The 17,217-nt window shown below is 33.3% G+C and overlaps 1 protein-coding gene across 1 annotated transcript in view; it reads right to left on the bottom strand.

Moving 5' to 3' along the window:
* The window catches only part of muskelin (muskelin 1), a 411,065-nt gene that overhangs the window by 27,454 nt on the left and 366,394 nt on the right, over positions 1-17,217 (bottom strand). The window lies entirely within an intron of this gene.

Genomic DNA, 17,217 nt, shown 5'->3' with positions numbered 1-17,217 from the left:
TTGAAACGTGAGGTTTATGCTGTAATGCCAAGTCAGTGGAACAAATGGCATGAACACTATAATAAATAGTTTAATCCTTTTTCCAAGTGTAAGTAAACAAAGTTTGCACCTGAAGAAACTTCAGGACTGAGGCAGGCATCTCGTGGTAAAGGTGGACCAAGCTCTCATCACGCCTTGTCTTAGTATCTCCCATAATGCAAAGCACATCTCCTTGCAGACATGTATAATGCTGCATTAAGGGAAGGGCCACTACTTAATGGACCACCTTAATGCAAAGCATTACACATGTCTGCAAGGAGATGTGCTTTGCATTATGGGAGATATTAAGACAAGGAGTGATGAGAGCTTGGTCCACCTTTACCATGAGTTGCCTCAGTCCTGAAGATACTTCAGATGCAAACTTTGTTTGCTTACACTTGGAAGAAGGATTAAACTAAATTTATTATAGTCTGACCAAGTGGGAAAAAACTTCCAACGGCATGAACACTGTTTAACAATATTTTCACTAAACTGTATTTTGGTGCTGACAGTCTGAGCTACAGAGGCTACAAAAATTGTAATAACACAAACAAAAACACAAAAGCCTAATCCTATGAGGGGCACCCTCTATGGATGCTGTTAGGTGAGAGAATTAATGTTTCCCAAATCTTGGGATGTTTAACACAACCATATTTATTTCAATTATTATTATTATTATTTATTTTTTTAATCTGCTGTAGATTCTAAAAAAAAAAGTGTTTGAAGTTTGTACTTGTTGTGGGGAGGCACAGTAGTTTTTTTTCATTGGTTAGACTATAAATTATATATTTAGTTTAATCCTTTATCCAAGTGTAAGCAAACAAAGTTTGAAAAACTTCTCATCACTTGCCTTGGTATCCCATAATGCAAAACATCTCCTTGTAGACATGTATAATGGTATGCATTATGGGAAGGGTCACTACCCAGACTGGTTTCTACCTTTATTGAGGTCTCTTCAGTGGGAGCAAGATCCAGAGGTGATACCAAGGTTGAAGCAATGCATTAGTCATATTTCCATATACGAATTGCCAAAAGGTGTCTCACCTTATTATTAAATTACTCTGGATTAGATAAAGATGTTGGAAGTTTTTTCACTTGGTTAGACTATAAATTATATATTTAGTTTAATCCTTTATCCAAGTGTAAGCAAACAAAGTTTGCGTCCACCTTTGCCACGAGTTGCCCCAGTCCCGAAGATACTTCAGGAGCAAACTTGTTTGCTTACACTTGGATAAAGGATTAAATTAAATTTATAATTTATAGTCTAACCAAGTGAAAAAACTTCCAACATCTTTCTCTAATCCAGAGTAATTTAATAATAAGGTATGACATCTTTTGGCAACTCGTATATGGAAACATGACTTCTGCATTGCTTCAACCTTGGTATCACCTCTGGGTCTGCCTCCCACCGAAGAGACCTCAATAAAGGTAGAAACCGGTCTGGGTAGGGACCTTTCCCATAATGCATAGCATTATACATGTCTGCAAGGAGATATGCTTTGCATTATGGGATACTAAGGCAAGTGATGAGAAGTTTGTCCACCTTTGCTATGAGTTGTCCCAGTCCTGAAGATACTTCAAGTGCAAACCTTGACTTACTTGGATAAAGGATTAAGCTAAATATATAATTTATGATTCTGTGTAAGGTATCCACATGCATGGTCAGCTAGACCTGACTGATTGTCTTCTCCAAGGAGGATGTTGGCAGATCTAGTTTGTCCATAATATGACAAGTTGCAAGAAAAAGGAACTTTGTAAACATTCAGAACAAAGAGGAAAGTGTAAAAACAGTCATAATTTAAAATTATGAATATTTTTACAAATTGTTTATGTTAGTACATTATTAGTTTTGGTTTCATAACGTGCATTGTCGGCACTTGCGATGTGCCTGTTATTGATGTTATTTTGTCAAAATGAAATGTAAAACATTTAAACGATTTATGTACTTACTGGATTTGAATTGTAATTTAAAATTGTGAAGTGTTGAGATATTTATTGTGTTTTGAAAAGACATTCTCATTATGCTAATGGAGACGAGTCAGCCATTATATCTAACTTCTAGCTTGCAACTTACATGGAGTGCGCATGCTCACCGAGGAGTTTGATGTGTGATTGACAGCTGACAAGGAGAGTATTCAGTATCGAAGTAACGGGAGTAATCAAGAAAGAGAGAAAGAGCTAATGGAAGTTTAAGAATGCAGATTAGAGGAATTTTGTTCTTATGAAGTATATTTAGTTTTATGTGGCAGTCGGAAGAATATTAATATTAATAACAGATTCCAAAAAGGAATAATAAAACTGCGAGTCTTTAAACTGGAGGAGTTGAGACTGTCAATAAGTAATTAATAAATAAAAAGAGATATTAACCTTTTTTATTTACTAATTACTTTTTATATTTAGAACAGTCGATGTTCTAAAGGAATGTTCGAGGAAACACTGATTGGAAAGTTTCATCTGTCTTAAGGATGCCAGATATATTTGTTATTTCTACTGGATTGGGCGACAGAATTAGCTCAACTTAGATATGTTGTTTTTGAAGTAGTAGAAGAAACTCCCCCCTCTGGTACAAAAATTAGTATATTGTGTGCTAAATAAAGGGAGAAAAAAGGATCCTAATGGAAAGGAAGAAGAAAATTTTATTTCGGCAATGCACAATTATTCAAATTGTGCATCACCAAAGTGAAGCCTTTTGGCTCTCTTAATTCAGTATTTCTTGGTGCCTTTTGTGATGTGACATCTTTTTTTGGCAAGTCGTATGGTAAAGTATATAAGTTCTGCATCACTACAACCTGAGCATTTACATTTACATCTGGGTCTGGTTCCCACTGACGATACCTCAAGAAAGGTCGAAACCGGTCTGGGTAGTGACCCTCCCTCCCATGATGTATAACATCATACATGTCCGCTAGGAGATGTGTTTTACATTATGGGAAATACTAAGGATAGTGATCGGATCTTGCTCCACCTTTACTACGAGTTGCCCCTGTCATGAAACATTGGCTTATGCTTGGATCTGCCAAAACTTTTATGTTCGGCACGAAACTCTTGTAGTTTCTCTATTTGGCTTTGAAATAATGTTTGATTCAATATCCACTTAATTTGAATAAGAAAATTTTATATTTTTGGAAAAAGGCCTTAACAGAGAAACTGACTATGAACATTTTTGTTGATGTGAAAACAAGGTGTTTAGTCTGGTAGACTAAACATAAGTATAGAATGAGTCAGAGAATGGATGATTTTAATATTTTTGATAAGAAAATATCTAAAGCGTAGATTTATTTTAGAAGCCCTTGGATTCAGTATTTTGTAGTTATTTAAATAATTTTATTTTAATGTATATATTGCTTTCGTTTTATTAAATGTGTATATTTTTTGTATTGGGTCTTGAGTCAGTGATTTTCTGGATTCTGAAAGAAACAGTTTAGTCATTGCACCAATCGGAATTGAACCCTCATGTAATAATAAACACTCGGAATTAAAAAAAAAAAAAAACGTTATAGAGATAATATCAAAACAAGTGGTGCAGCCAATAGGATTGATAATTATCAAAATAAATAATCTAATCTTTACAAAAGGGAATGGATCTTTAGGAGAACAGATAAGGGACTACCAGTTTCAAATGAGTTTGAAAGCAGTACAGATATTATATTTCTTTAAAGGTCTGGATATTTTTTCTGAGGTGTTCCAGATATAGGTAATAGTAACAGCACTTATAATCTATGTGTTGAAAAGGATGGAAAAACAACTATTTTATTAATCTTTGCATTGTAGCTACTGGACAAAAAAAATATGACAAATAAAGAAGAGTTCAGCTGTGAGGGAAGCCTGGTTGGAACAGAGGTTGGAGGCTCTGTTGACAAGGGCTTTAATGCCATATTGTTGGGTGAAAGGGATGAGTTAGGATAAAAATTCTGTATGCGTCTATCATATGGATAGCTTTTCTATAAACTACAAAAAAAAAAAAAAGTGTCTATCGGGAAGATGTGTGATGATACTCTTCGGGAAATGCAGCCTATTGTTATTTTCTTTTTCTATAGTGGACTGAATTCTGGTGTGTGCTGACTGTTGAGGAAGAAAGAGTAATGTATATGAGCTATGAGGCCAAATGGAGAGCACACGATGAATGTACCTCAGCCAGAGAAGGTTTGAGAATGGCAGTATCAAGAGCACGTTTTTCAAAATGTTCCATACAGAAATTAGCTAGCGGAGAGTCCATGGCTACAGATAAAAGGGCAATGCTAATAATAATAAAGGTAAGTACCTGCTGGATTTCTGCTTAGGATATGAACTAGGCATTACTAACACCATTTCCAACATAAAGATGTGCACAAGTTCAGCTGGAGAAAAGACAGACAAGAAAAGCTTCACTGACTATGTTGATTAATTTTAATGGTATAGATGAGAACACAGAATGATAAGAAAATAACTATTTAACTTATTGTTGATATTTCGCTGGTCTATTCAGCATCTTCAGAGCACAAAAACAGTTTGTTACAGTACACGGAACAACAACAATCAGGTATAACAATGAGACTAGTTTGAACAATTGTAATGTACAACATAAAGTTCAAACTAGTCCCAATATTATACTGGATTGTTGTTGTTTAGTGTACTGTAACAAACTCTGTTTTTTTTATGCTCTGAAGATACTGAATAGAACACCAGTGAAATATCAGCAATAAGTTATTAAATAGTTATTTTCTTATCAGTCTGTGTTCTCATCTATACCATTAAAATTAATCAACATGTAAGATGAACTTATGCCTTTCTACATGCCTTCACTGACTATGTTATTGCTGATAGGGATATCTTAATACTGGTTCAAGATATAAGGTACACATAGGCTCTCACACTGGAAGTGATCATCATTTAGTTTTAAGTAGAATAAAAATGAATATCATAATGAAAAGATTAGTATGTAAGAAAGTTTTAAAATAATGAAAGTTTATGCAACTTTCATTCAACTGTACAAGCGTGGGGATGCAACTAGGCGAACATTATTCAGAAAAAAATGAAACAGTTCGAAAACAAGAACCAAACCTTGAAAACATTGAATGATTCAGCATGGATCAAACTTGAATCAAATGGGTTTCTTAAATCTCCTTTCTTTGGTATTTTTGCTATTATTATTCCTGTATTCTAATCCTTAGGGAATGTCTCTTTTCACCAGATATCTTGGAATAATGGATAGAGCATTATTTCAAGATATTGGAATAATGCTCTATCCAAAATCTGACACGACGACAATCTGTGATTGTTGTCGTGTCAGATTTTGGAGCTTCTGCCAAGATACCATCGTGTCCATTTCTTTCATTGACTTTCTTATAAAAAAGAGAATTGGTTGGCTCCTTTTCAACACGTGTTTTTTGCAAGCCTTCCTTTTTGGGTCAATATATATATCCATCAGATGTCAGCTCACCATTCTTCACAAAAACATGACATTATAATAATGCCTTCTTTCCAGAGCTCATTATCTGTGCATCGTCTGATTTACTTCAGAAAGAAATTTCTATAGTTAAAGAAACTGCCATTCTCAACAATTTTTCACCACCTTCTTCTATTAGAAGAGAAGACTGCACAGAATCACCATCCCATACATTAAACGCATTTCAGAATGCATTTCTTGCACTTTAAAGAAGTTTAATATTTCCACAATTTTCAAGCCAATAAATTCAATTAGCTCACTGATATCATCTCCAAAAAATAAAATTCCATCTCTACTGCTACCTGAAGTCTGTTCAGTCCCATGCAACTGCAAGTTATTCTACTTTGGACAAACAAGCCGATATGTTTCTGTATGCCTTTCTGAACACAAATCTTACATTTCCTCCAAGAAACAGAAGAACAGATAGGGTCTAACAGAACATGGGATTACTAATACTAGCCACAGGATCCTTTGGAATGATGAAATTACTATAAAGACATTCCTGTAAACAATGAGCATCTCTTTAAAGAAAGTTCCAAAGAACTCGGAATTGCATAAATCTCAACTACAATGATGGAGTCTATTGCCAAAAATCTGGGAAATTATTAAGAACTATACTGTTCAATAATATAAGTTTTCATTACAATAAATTAAATATGCCAAGAAATTATATTTTTGGTTTAATCCTTTATCCAAGTGTAAGCGAACAAAATTTGCATGTGAAATAACTTCACGCCTGGGCAACTTGTATATAGAGGCCACTGACTTCACATCACTTATCTTACGGACATGAATAATGCTATACATTATGGGAAGGATCACTACTCAGACTAATTTCAATCTTTATTGAGGTCTAATTAGTGGAAGCCCAGAAGGTATACTAAGGTTGAAGTAATTCAGAAGTCATATTTCCATATACAAGTAGCCAAAAGGTGTCACACCTTATTACTAAAATACTATGGATTAAAGATAGATGTTGTAAGTTTTGTTTTTCAACATGCTTATACTATAAATTAAAGATTCCGAGAAATTATATTCTTGGTTTAATCCTTTATTAAAGTGTAACAAACAAATACTAATGTTGGATTCTGATTATATAGAGATTGGAGTAATTATTATTTGTTTCAGAATCCAACATGATCTTCCATCACATAGGCTAGACTTGTAAATATTATTTAATGTAATTCACTTGTTTATAATTTAATATTCATATAACTACCTTTAACCTTATTTAATATTTAATTATTTAATCAAGGATATAAGTATTAATAATGAAAAGACTGTATTAAATATTATTAAGCTATTTTATTTATTACTATGTTAATATTATAAGAATTTGTATTTGATAATTTAACTGCACATTAATTGAAATATAAATATTCTTTATTTATTCCTATTTGTAGAAGTTTAGCGTTATGCAATACCTCAATTTTATTATATTTTGTTTGGTTGTCATGGAAACGTATGTAAGTGAATGAGCACGTTTTTGGAACAGAACGTGAGGAGAAAGCTGAAAGTTTACTAAAAAGGAATTAGTTAAAGAGATCACGAGAAGAATTTAGGTGGGAAAAACGGATATAAAAAGCGAGGAACGCTGGAAAAGGGAGAGCATTGGAGATTTATAAGAGAGAGAGACTGGCATTAGGTTGGAATCGGTGCATTCGGGAATCACAGTACGATAATAGCGAGTCGCCAAGTCACTCAAGCAGCTAATAAAGTCTACTAATCAAGAGGCGGTTAGCTAATAAGTTGTAGAATAACCATTATAGCTACGGAAGAGAGCTGAGTGACTACTAAATAGACTAGCAATACTTGAATTGAGATTTAATTTCAGGGCCGACCTTTCAAGGATACACAGAATCTTGAAATAAAGCATGGAGTTGCTAGAATAGTAGAGGCTGTAAAATTGAAGCTGTGCTTAGAATTATAGTGCCTAAAGAATTAATCGAATGCCGGAGGAATGAACAACTGTGCATATAAAACCTAAAGTTAAGGAATTATTGTGTATTGCCTTAATTCATAAGTGATCAGTAGTATTTCATGCAAGAACGTTTGTTTATGTGTATAGTGACCTATGATTAATTCAGTTATTGCTTAGAAGAATTATTTTAATGAGTGCCTTTTAATGTTTAAAGTGTTTACAGTTATAAAAAGTGTTTACGTATAAGTAGATGAAGAAAGAAGATTATCGGTAAGATTATTCCAACCGTTAATATTCCTATACAGAGAAGTGTGAGAGTTTCATCCTAGAATTTCCTTATATTAACAGTAACTATTGGGGAGAATTAACTGAAGTGTAAAATTAAAAGTGTTTGTTTGTGAAGAGGTGTGTTACTGCAATTTTTATTGTATTTGGAACTTAAGGAACTGTGAGAAGACTGTATTAGAGATAACAAATTTACCATTGTCTGAGTTTGTATGACAGTATTATCAGAAAGGCTGAAGTGTTTATAATAACTTAATTACTGATTTGAATTTAAGTGTAAAATTTGTGATTCTAAATTAAATGTTTGTTTTTGTTTATCTAAAGTTGTATTTTGCCTGAATCTCTTTTACTGCACCATTCATAAAATATTCGAACCAAAGCGGGAGAGATAAATAAGTTAAATATACTCGGCCAGTATATACAATATTAACACCTAAAAAGAGAGATAGTTGTGAGTTGGTTTATCTTCAATTCTTGAACTAATTCAGATATAAAGTGGCGCAGTCTTTAAATATAAATTTTCTTTATATTTGAATTAGAAATCAACTAGCAACCTTCTATTTTGTCTAAGAACATCGTAGTGGCTAATAAGTTGGATCCAAGGTACAGATTAAGAAGAAGTAGGATCCAACACTAAGGCAAGTGACATGAAGTCATTAGCTTATGAGTTGTCCAGTTGTGAAGTTATTCACGTGCAAACTTTGTTTGCTTACACTTGGATAAAGGATTAAACCAAAACTATACTATATTTACTCAAATATAACTCACACTTTTTTACCCAAAATTAAAGTTAAAAAATCATTATGCAAGATATATGCGAGGATTTTCAGAAACTAGAGGTTTTCAGGAAAAAAACTGAAAATGGTATGACTTACCCATTTTCAGTTTTTCCTAATATCCCACATTAAACTCAGTCAGTGTTAACTCACGGCCTGTTGCTCGATTGCCATGTTTTTCTGCAAAATTAATAACTATTTCAAGAAAAAATGACCAATAATTTACAAGATTTCAGATACATAATGAACAATCCTTCATGACTAATGAGAAGTGAGAGCAGAGCATGAAAAATTATGGAAAATTACGGAGACAACTACCGTGTTAGAGCAAAACTTTAGTTTAATATATAAACCAAAATGAACGCTCGATGTTTCTACCTTCATATCAAGGTCATCATCTGGAGCATACATGTATATATTATACAGAGATACAAGCTGCACTACAATCTACATGGTTTGCTAAAGTTACTAACCAACCATTACAACAATGATTGGCATGATCTGAGAGGCCTGCTTCACCAGAATTGTTATATTTAATGTGTTTTTGTGTTCTTTTTTGCTTATAGAGATTGTACGTCCAGTTTCACCAATATAAGGTAAGTTACAGGTGCAGTAGATGCAATAAACTCCAGGATGTGCCAATGGGAGGAGAGGATCCTTAGAGGAGGTGAATATGTTTTTTAATTTTATAGGTAGTTTAAAAGTGGTATTGAGATTATAATGGTGTAGGATTCTATTGATTTTTTCTGATAACCCTTTAATATGGGATGGCTATAGTTTTACTGTAAGCTATATTTTTTTTTGATGAAGTTTTATGAAGAACTTTATTAACAGTATTTTTGTTATAGCCATTATTTATAAATGTGTTGCTAATAATCTTTAATTCTTGTTTAAGATCTTACTGATTACAGCAAATTATTATAGGTCTGTTTTTAATGACTCCAAATTTTTGTGATGGGTGGTGACATGAGATAGCATGTATATTTGGAGTCATTAACACCCTTAAAAACAGAGCTATAACAATTTTCTCTAATCAACAAGATCTTAAGCAAGAATTAAAGATTATTATCAACACATTTATAAATAATGGCTATAACAAAAATACTATTAATAAAGTTCTTCATAAAACTTCATCAAAAAAGAATATAGCTTACAGTAAAACTACAGCCATCCCATATATTAAAGGGTTATCAGAAAAACTCAATAGAATCCTACACCATTATAATCTCAATGCCACTTTTAAACCACCTATAAAATTAAAAAAACATATTCAACTCCTCTAAGGATCCTCTCCTCCAATTGGCATATTCTGGAGTTTATTGCATCTACTGCACCTGTAACTTACCTTATATTGGTGAAACTGGACATACGATTCCTATACTCAAAAAAAAAAACACAAAAGACACATTAAATATAACAATTTTGGTGAAGCAGGCCTCTCAGATCACACTCTCAACAACACCTACACCAAATTGGTTGGAAAAGTACCTGCTCTTTACATCATACAAAAATCTGGTATGAAAGAAAATTTAAAGAAGCCTGTGAAATTTTGATTAACCACCTTAATCTCAACAATAATGCTGGCATAAAAATTCCAAGAATTTGGGTGGTACATATTCAGCCTGCTTAGTTTCTAGCATACTTTAGGACTTTAAGCAATTTTCAGCTTTTATTGGAAACTATTCCATACCAATTGGTTGAAATTTATATGTATAATCACAGTTATATATAAAGATGTTGCCCTCCAGTCCAATTTAATTTTGTAACCTAATAGATAATACTAATTATTAGGACTCTGGCTTTGATGTAGTAAAGGTTTTTTTTTCCCACCAGACTCACACCAATAATTGTTGTAACGGTTGGTCAGTAACTTTAGGAAACCATGTAGATTGTAGTGCAGCTTGTTTCTCTGTATATATGTGTATGCTCCAGATGATGACCTTGATATGAAGGTCAAAACGTCGAGTGTTCATTTTGGTTTATATTAAACTAAAGTTTTGTTCTAACACGGTAGTTGTCTCCATAATTTTCCATAATGCATTCTGATCACCATGTAAGCATGAAAGAAAGGAAACAGAGCATGAAACAGATAGCAATGGTAGGCCAGTAGAGATAGTGCAGCTATGAAGACATGCATATGATTGTTGAGGTATTAACAAAAGATTGTGCAACTCAACGACAAAGGCAAGCATACAATTGTGGAGTTGAAATGCTGATTCTCTTCAACTGAATTCCAAAATATCAGAAACTGCCATACCAACATTCACTCCTTGTCGTCCGGTAGCATCCTCTAGCAAGAGGATTGCAGCAGATGAGCAGCTCTTCTCCATTTCTCTCTGTCTGTCGCTTCCATCATTCTTAAACCAGTCCATTCCACGATGTCATTAAACCACTCTCTAGTTGGTCTTCCACGTCTTCTCTTCCCCTCAACTTTCCCTTGTAATATAGTTCTTGTCAGGTGTCCCGAAGAACCTCTCAGAAGATGTCCTGCAAATCTAGTCTCTCTTTGCATATTCTTTAACAGTGTTCTTTCCATCCCAACTCGTCTTAAAACTTCTTGATTTGATATTCTTTCTGTATAGCTAATCTTTTCCATCTTTCTGTAACACCACATTTCCAACTTAATTCTTTCCATATCTCTCTTTCTTAGTGTCCATGACTCACTTCCATAACTTGCAATACTCCAAACTGTTGCTTTAACTATTCCAATTCTAACACCTATTTTAGTGTTCTTGTTTATTAAAATTCTCTTCATTTCCATAAATGCCGATTTAGCTTTGCCCGTTCTATTTCTAATGTCCAACTCTGAAGTTCCTTTCTCTGAGATCCAGCTACCTAAATATTGAAATCTTTCCGCTTCTAAAATCTTTCCTCCACATCTTATTTTTACATTATCTCCTATTTTTCTACCCATTATCATTATCTTGGTCTTTTTTGTGTTAATTCTTAGTCCATACTCTTTACAAGAGTTTTCAATTCTTTGAATAATTTGTTGTAATCCATTTTCACTTTCTGCTATCACTACTATATCATCTGCATATCTTAAGTTATTAATGATTCTTCCGTTTATTTTTATTCCTTCTTCTACATCCTCAAGTGCCTCTCTAAAGATTTGTTCACTATAAAATGGTGATAACTTGCATCCTTGTCATCCTTGTCTAACAGGGAATTCTCCTGTTTCCTCTCCATTTACACATACTGACGCTATTTGTGACCAATATAATCTCTTTAAAATTTCCAAGTCATAAGAGTCAATATCAGTATTTTCTAGAATGTCAAAAAGCCTTTCATGTTTCACTGTATCAAATGCCTTTTCAAAATCTAGAAATCCCAAAAACAACTTTCCACCATGGTTTAGTGTTTTCTCCCCAATAATTCTTAGAAGACAAGTTATAGACTCTCTAGTTCCTCTGTTGGTTCTGAATCCAAACTGCTCCTCATTCATTTCTTTTTCTATTTTATTCCTAATTCTCTCTAAAATTATTTGCACCAGAATTTTTGCTGTGTGAGTTATAAGACTTATCGTTCTAAAATTATTGCAGTCTAAAACTCCCATCTTTTTTGGAATGGGGATAAAAATTGATCTTCTAAACTCCTCTGGTAATTCTTGTCCTTCATAAATTCCATTAATAATTTACCATAACACTTCCATACCTTTTTCACCTATATTCCTTATAAGTTCTATCTGTATACCATCTATTCCAGAGGATTTTCCTTCTTTCATCTTTTGAATTGCTAGATTCAATTCCTCCCTCATGATGCACAGTCTCTGCCCGCTATGTTCTTTCCTTTGATTTTCTCCTCTTTCCCTGTCTTCGTAAAGTTTACTTACATATTCTTCCCATCTCTGTAATATCTTCTCTTTTTCTATCAGAATTTCACCTCTTTCATTCTTGATTGCTCCAGTCCTTAGCATCTTTCTCCTTCCTGTCATCATATTAATGTTTTTATAAACATCTTTTATGTCCTTTCTTTCTGCCTTTGCTGTTGTATCTTTACTTATTTCATCTAACTATATATTCACTATATATTCTTAATTTTTAATGCATTCATGTAGGGGTGGTGTTTTGTGTACCACTTCCCTGTCATGCGGGCGGACTCAACTAACACAAAGTTTCAACCTTTCAGTTGAATTTTATTGCTGCTTGTTTGCACGCAGCTTACATGTCGAGCTGGCGGATGGACTCATATGCACATTATGCGACATGTTAGTTTCAATTCGCTGGTAGAATTTTATCTGAAGTTAGCCTTTGTGATCTGTCTTAATGACATCGAAAATTTCAAATGCAATCGAACAAACATTTATTTCATGTACCCGTATTTTTCAATAGATAATGCGCACCCCCAATATTTTCGCCACTCCTTATGATGTATAGATAATGTGCACGTACCAATTAGCATAGAGTTAGGAAATACAGACAGAGGATGGAGGAATTCTTTAAAAGCACATGCATTGCTAGTAGCAGTGGCCGATTTTTTTAATTCAAAATTTTACAATTTTCACATTATTGACATTACTATGATTTTTTGTGTGACCTGAAAGATAACTTGTGTGGGCTGCATCGTTCTCTTGTAACTACTTAGTTGCATCAACAATTGAAAGGTAGGTGTACATTTTTTGTACTGTATTTTATGAAGTTACATCATTCTGTACATCCTGTTTTACATTATTTCATAAAGTAAATCATTATTTGTTTATATTTTGTTATTAGATCTGAACTGCCCATGCATGAAAGACAGAAGTACTTCTTGGAGAAAATCCTACACAGTGCAATTCAAGCTAGAAGTGGTAGAAGTAGCAAAGGAAAAAGGGAATCGTGAAGATGGTACATTGTTCGGTGTTGGAGAAAGTAGTGTTCGTGAAAAGCAAAAGGCTAAAACAGTCCTGAAATGTTTGCATACTAGGAAATGTGCTCTGAGGTTTAGAAGGTGCTTGTGGCTAACCATAGGAAAAAACTGTTTGATTGGATTGTTAGTGAAAGAGCAAAAGGTATTGGAATATCTACTATGCGTGTGTTGCAGGAATCAAAAAGAATTGCACAAAATAATATAAAGGATTTCAAGGCCTACCCATCTTGGGTTTTTGGATTTATGAAAAGAAACAATTTAAGTGTGTGCTCCTCCACTAGTGTTGGATAAAACTTGCCGTGCGACTGGGAAGCAAAAGTAGCTAAATTTTGTTTGTTTCTGAGAGAAAACTTGTGTGGTGTTGATGCTTGTCACTTTGGGAATATGGATGAGGTTCCCGTAAGTTTTGACATGCCTAGTTCTAGGACTGTGAATCTGAAGGGAGCAAAAGAGGTTTCAGTAGCTACAACAGAGCACGAAAGATCTAACTGTACTGTGGTTTTCTGCGTAACTGCAGATGGTTCCAAACTGCCACTGATGGTGATTTTCAAAAGAAAGACTGTTCCAAAAGGTTGTGATTCCAAAGATAATATTGTTACTGCTAATGATAAAGGTTGGATAAATTCCAAGATTATAAAATTCAGTTTTGTTATTACATTTGATTTACCTCTCATACCTTTCAAATGTATACCACGCATGTTCATTTTTAATGAATTTAGATTTTTTTGTATAGATAACGCGCACGTTATCTATTGAAAAATACGGCAATTGAAAATTTGGACAAATGTTTGGACAATAGTTTTTAGTCAGATACTGTGTTTGGTGGTAGCATAGTTTCTGTGGGAGGGGAGATGTGATTCATTAGTTAGTACCATTTTTTAACACACTTGTCTCTAATTGCACTATCAATATATATGTTGACAAATATATTACACAGACTGCAAATGTCTATGTACCTTATTCAGTGATACAATAAAACTACTTGTTTTTCTTGCATCTGAAGTTTAGTGGCTGTTAGGGAGGGCAGTTTACTGCAGTGAGCAAGTTAATATCGCCCCGACATGAACATGTTTAAACTTTTTTTGTGTGTGTGCGAGTTATATTACAGTAATTTCTTGGCATCTTTCATTTATAGTATAAACAAGTGGAAAAACTTTCAATGAGTTTTTATTACATGTAACACATCAATTGATCTTTAATATTGTCTGTCCCTGTCTCATAACAGCATATACAGAAATATATATAGCATATCTTGTTTTGTTGTTTAATTTTATGATTTTTAACTATTTTACATTGATTAATGATCCACAATACGTGAATCAAAATATCTGCAATTAATCCATCTTAATTAAAAATATTATCAACTGTATCTACATGTTACTTATTCAAACCGAATAATACAGTTTTCTTTTGATTGGGAGCACCTGTGTGGTCGTTACATAGCAATTACCAAAACATGATAGTGATTTTTACTGAAAAGCCCCCCCCCCCCCCCACTTTTCTCTCCAACCATCATGGAGCTCAATGCATGCCACTGAGAATGTTCTTTCAGGTTCTTTAGGATGAGCGGAATAAGATGTTTGTGACTGGGACTCACTGCCATCAAATCTTACAAAACCTACAGGAATTCATAATGAACAACTGCAGTATTTCTCTCCAGAGTACTCCTTATGGAGCCAGGCTTGGAGAGCAGCTGTTCTGAAATGTTTGGTAGATATCTCAAACGAAATGGTCTTTATATATAATACTGGGAAGTGAAAAACATTAAATGGACACCTATTCAAAAAAAAAGAGAAAACAATCTATCAGCAAATGCATGATTTTTTTCCCCTTAAAATTTTTGAATAACATATAAATGTGATATCACTAGAAGTAATGTTTCAATTAACAGTGACATCCACTGCAGCACAGAATAAAAGAGTAACTAATAACGGGTATATCATATTTTACACTGGTGGGCATCACAAGAGGATTTTACAAAGATTCTACAAAGAATCTCTCGCCAAAAAAAAGGAGCCTAATACAGATGATGTGATAACTCCTGCCTCTCTTAAAATTTAAAAATCCTGAGATATTTACTTGTGAAACATTCATTTTGACTTGTATGACTAGCTCCACCTAACTTTCTTTTGGTGTATCTTACGTATATTGTGTTTGTTTGCATGCTATAAATTTTATTATATACTATTTTACTTAAGCATTTTATTAACTTCAGAGCACAGATTCCAGCTTCTATCTCCATCTCTTTTTTTCATGCAGTGAATGAATGAGTGATAACATTCAAGTCATGCCTAACGTTTAGAAACCCAAAGTTTCCTCCAATTTGAGGAAAAGGCAAGCAAAATGGTTTCTCTAAAGGCTTGGCCAGATAGTATGCAGCTTTGAACCTGATAGTTACACATTTGTAGGCTCTTGATTGGCTGGTGCATAATCCAACTACCACATATCCTGGCACATGCCTAGAGATGGGGGATCAAAGCAGTGGCATGTAAGAGGCACTGCTGAAACCATTGCAGGAAACTGGTTGCTCTCTGAGCACATACTAAAGAGTATCTCCCTCTTACTTCATGTGTCCCTATTGTCTATTCCAGTAATTAAACCATGAAAAGTACAACAAATGATCATAGTGTTACTATAAATTTTAAAAACCTCTTTCAAAGACACTAACAAAAATCATAAAACAAACCAAATATCTTAATCAAAAAATATAAAAAATATCAAATATCCTATAAAAATTCACTTTCAGATCCAATATCTGTGGCACCAATGCCAACATAAATAACATACATCAGTAATTTTTAACCGGGGAGATGTGGAAAATTTTTAGAACGTTACTAGTTTTTAAAATTTTGAAATCTTGTAAAATAATTATTTTTTGCTCTTTATTTTACTTTGTTTCAAACTTGTATCGTTTTGTATTAGTAATCTGAATTATGGTTTAATTCAGTACGTTTAATGCAATAGTTTCTTTTGTGGTGGTGCCACAAGTTGACTTTTCGCTGCTGGCAACACTGCCTGGACATGTGAATATGTGATTCTCTGAAGTTTTAAACAATACTAGAAAAATTCACGGAAGTTAATGTTGTTAAGTGCTACTTGAATTACTTTTCAACCTTTCAGTGCTGTAATGCTGATTTGTTATTTCTTAAAATTTATTCCCTTATAAAATGAGCAAACAAAGAACATTTGATTTTTCTAAATATAAATACACCTGGTATTTCAAAAAGAACACGTGAAATTAGTGATAGTGATAATTCCACAGATGATGTAAATGCATGTGAAACAGAAAATAATGGCAGTCGTAAATGTAAAAAAATAAGTAAAAGTAAACAAAGGAAATATGATACAAGTTATATAAAATTTGGATTTATTAGTGTAGAAATGGATGAAATTCAAAAATCACAATGTGTTGTTTGCAGTGTAGTCCTCTCAAATGAATGTCTGAAACCAAATAAATTAAGAAAGCATTTAGAAACGAAGCATCAGCAGTATAAAGATAAACCAGAAGAGTTTTTTTAATAAGAAAAAAGGATGAACTGAAATATCAGAAGGTTTTCAAGAATGCAATAACTGTTAGAAATAAATCATTAGTTAAAGCTTCATTTATAACAACTTTGCAATTCAAATCAAACCGTTTACGATAGGTGAAAGTTTATTGAAGCCATACATGATTAATATTTGCAAGGGATTGTTTGGAATATCAGAGGCTAATAAAATCAAAGAAATACCTATGTTGAAAGATATTATTTGTCATAGAACTACACTGATTACGGACAATCTCCAAGAGCAATTAATTCAAAATATTAAAAATTATCCATGGTTTTCACTACAAATAGATGAACAACTGACATTTCCAACAAGAGTATCTGTTTGGGATATGTGCAATATACTGACCATAATAAAGAAGATATATTTGAAGAAATGCTGTTTTGTTTAGAAATTGA

This window comes from Typopeltis vanoorti, chromosome 16 (assembly GCF_054136105.1).
Source record: "Typopeltis vanoorti isolate ZY-2024b chromosome 16, IOZ_Tvanoo_1.0, whole genome shotgun sequence".
NCBI lineage: Eukaryota > Metazoa > Arthropoda > Arachnida > Uropygi > Thelyphonidae > Typopeltis > Typopeltis vanoorti.
This window is presented reverse-complemented; position numbering and strand designations above follow the sequence as displayed.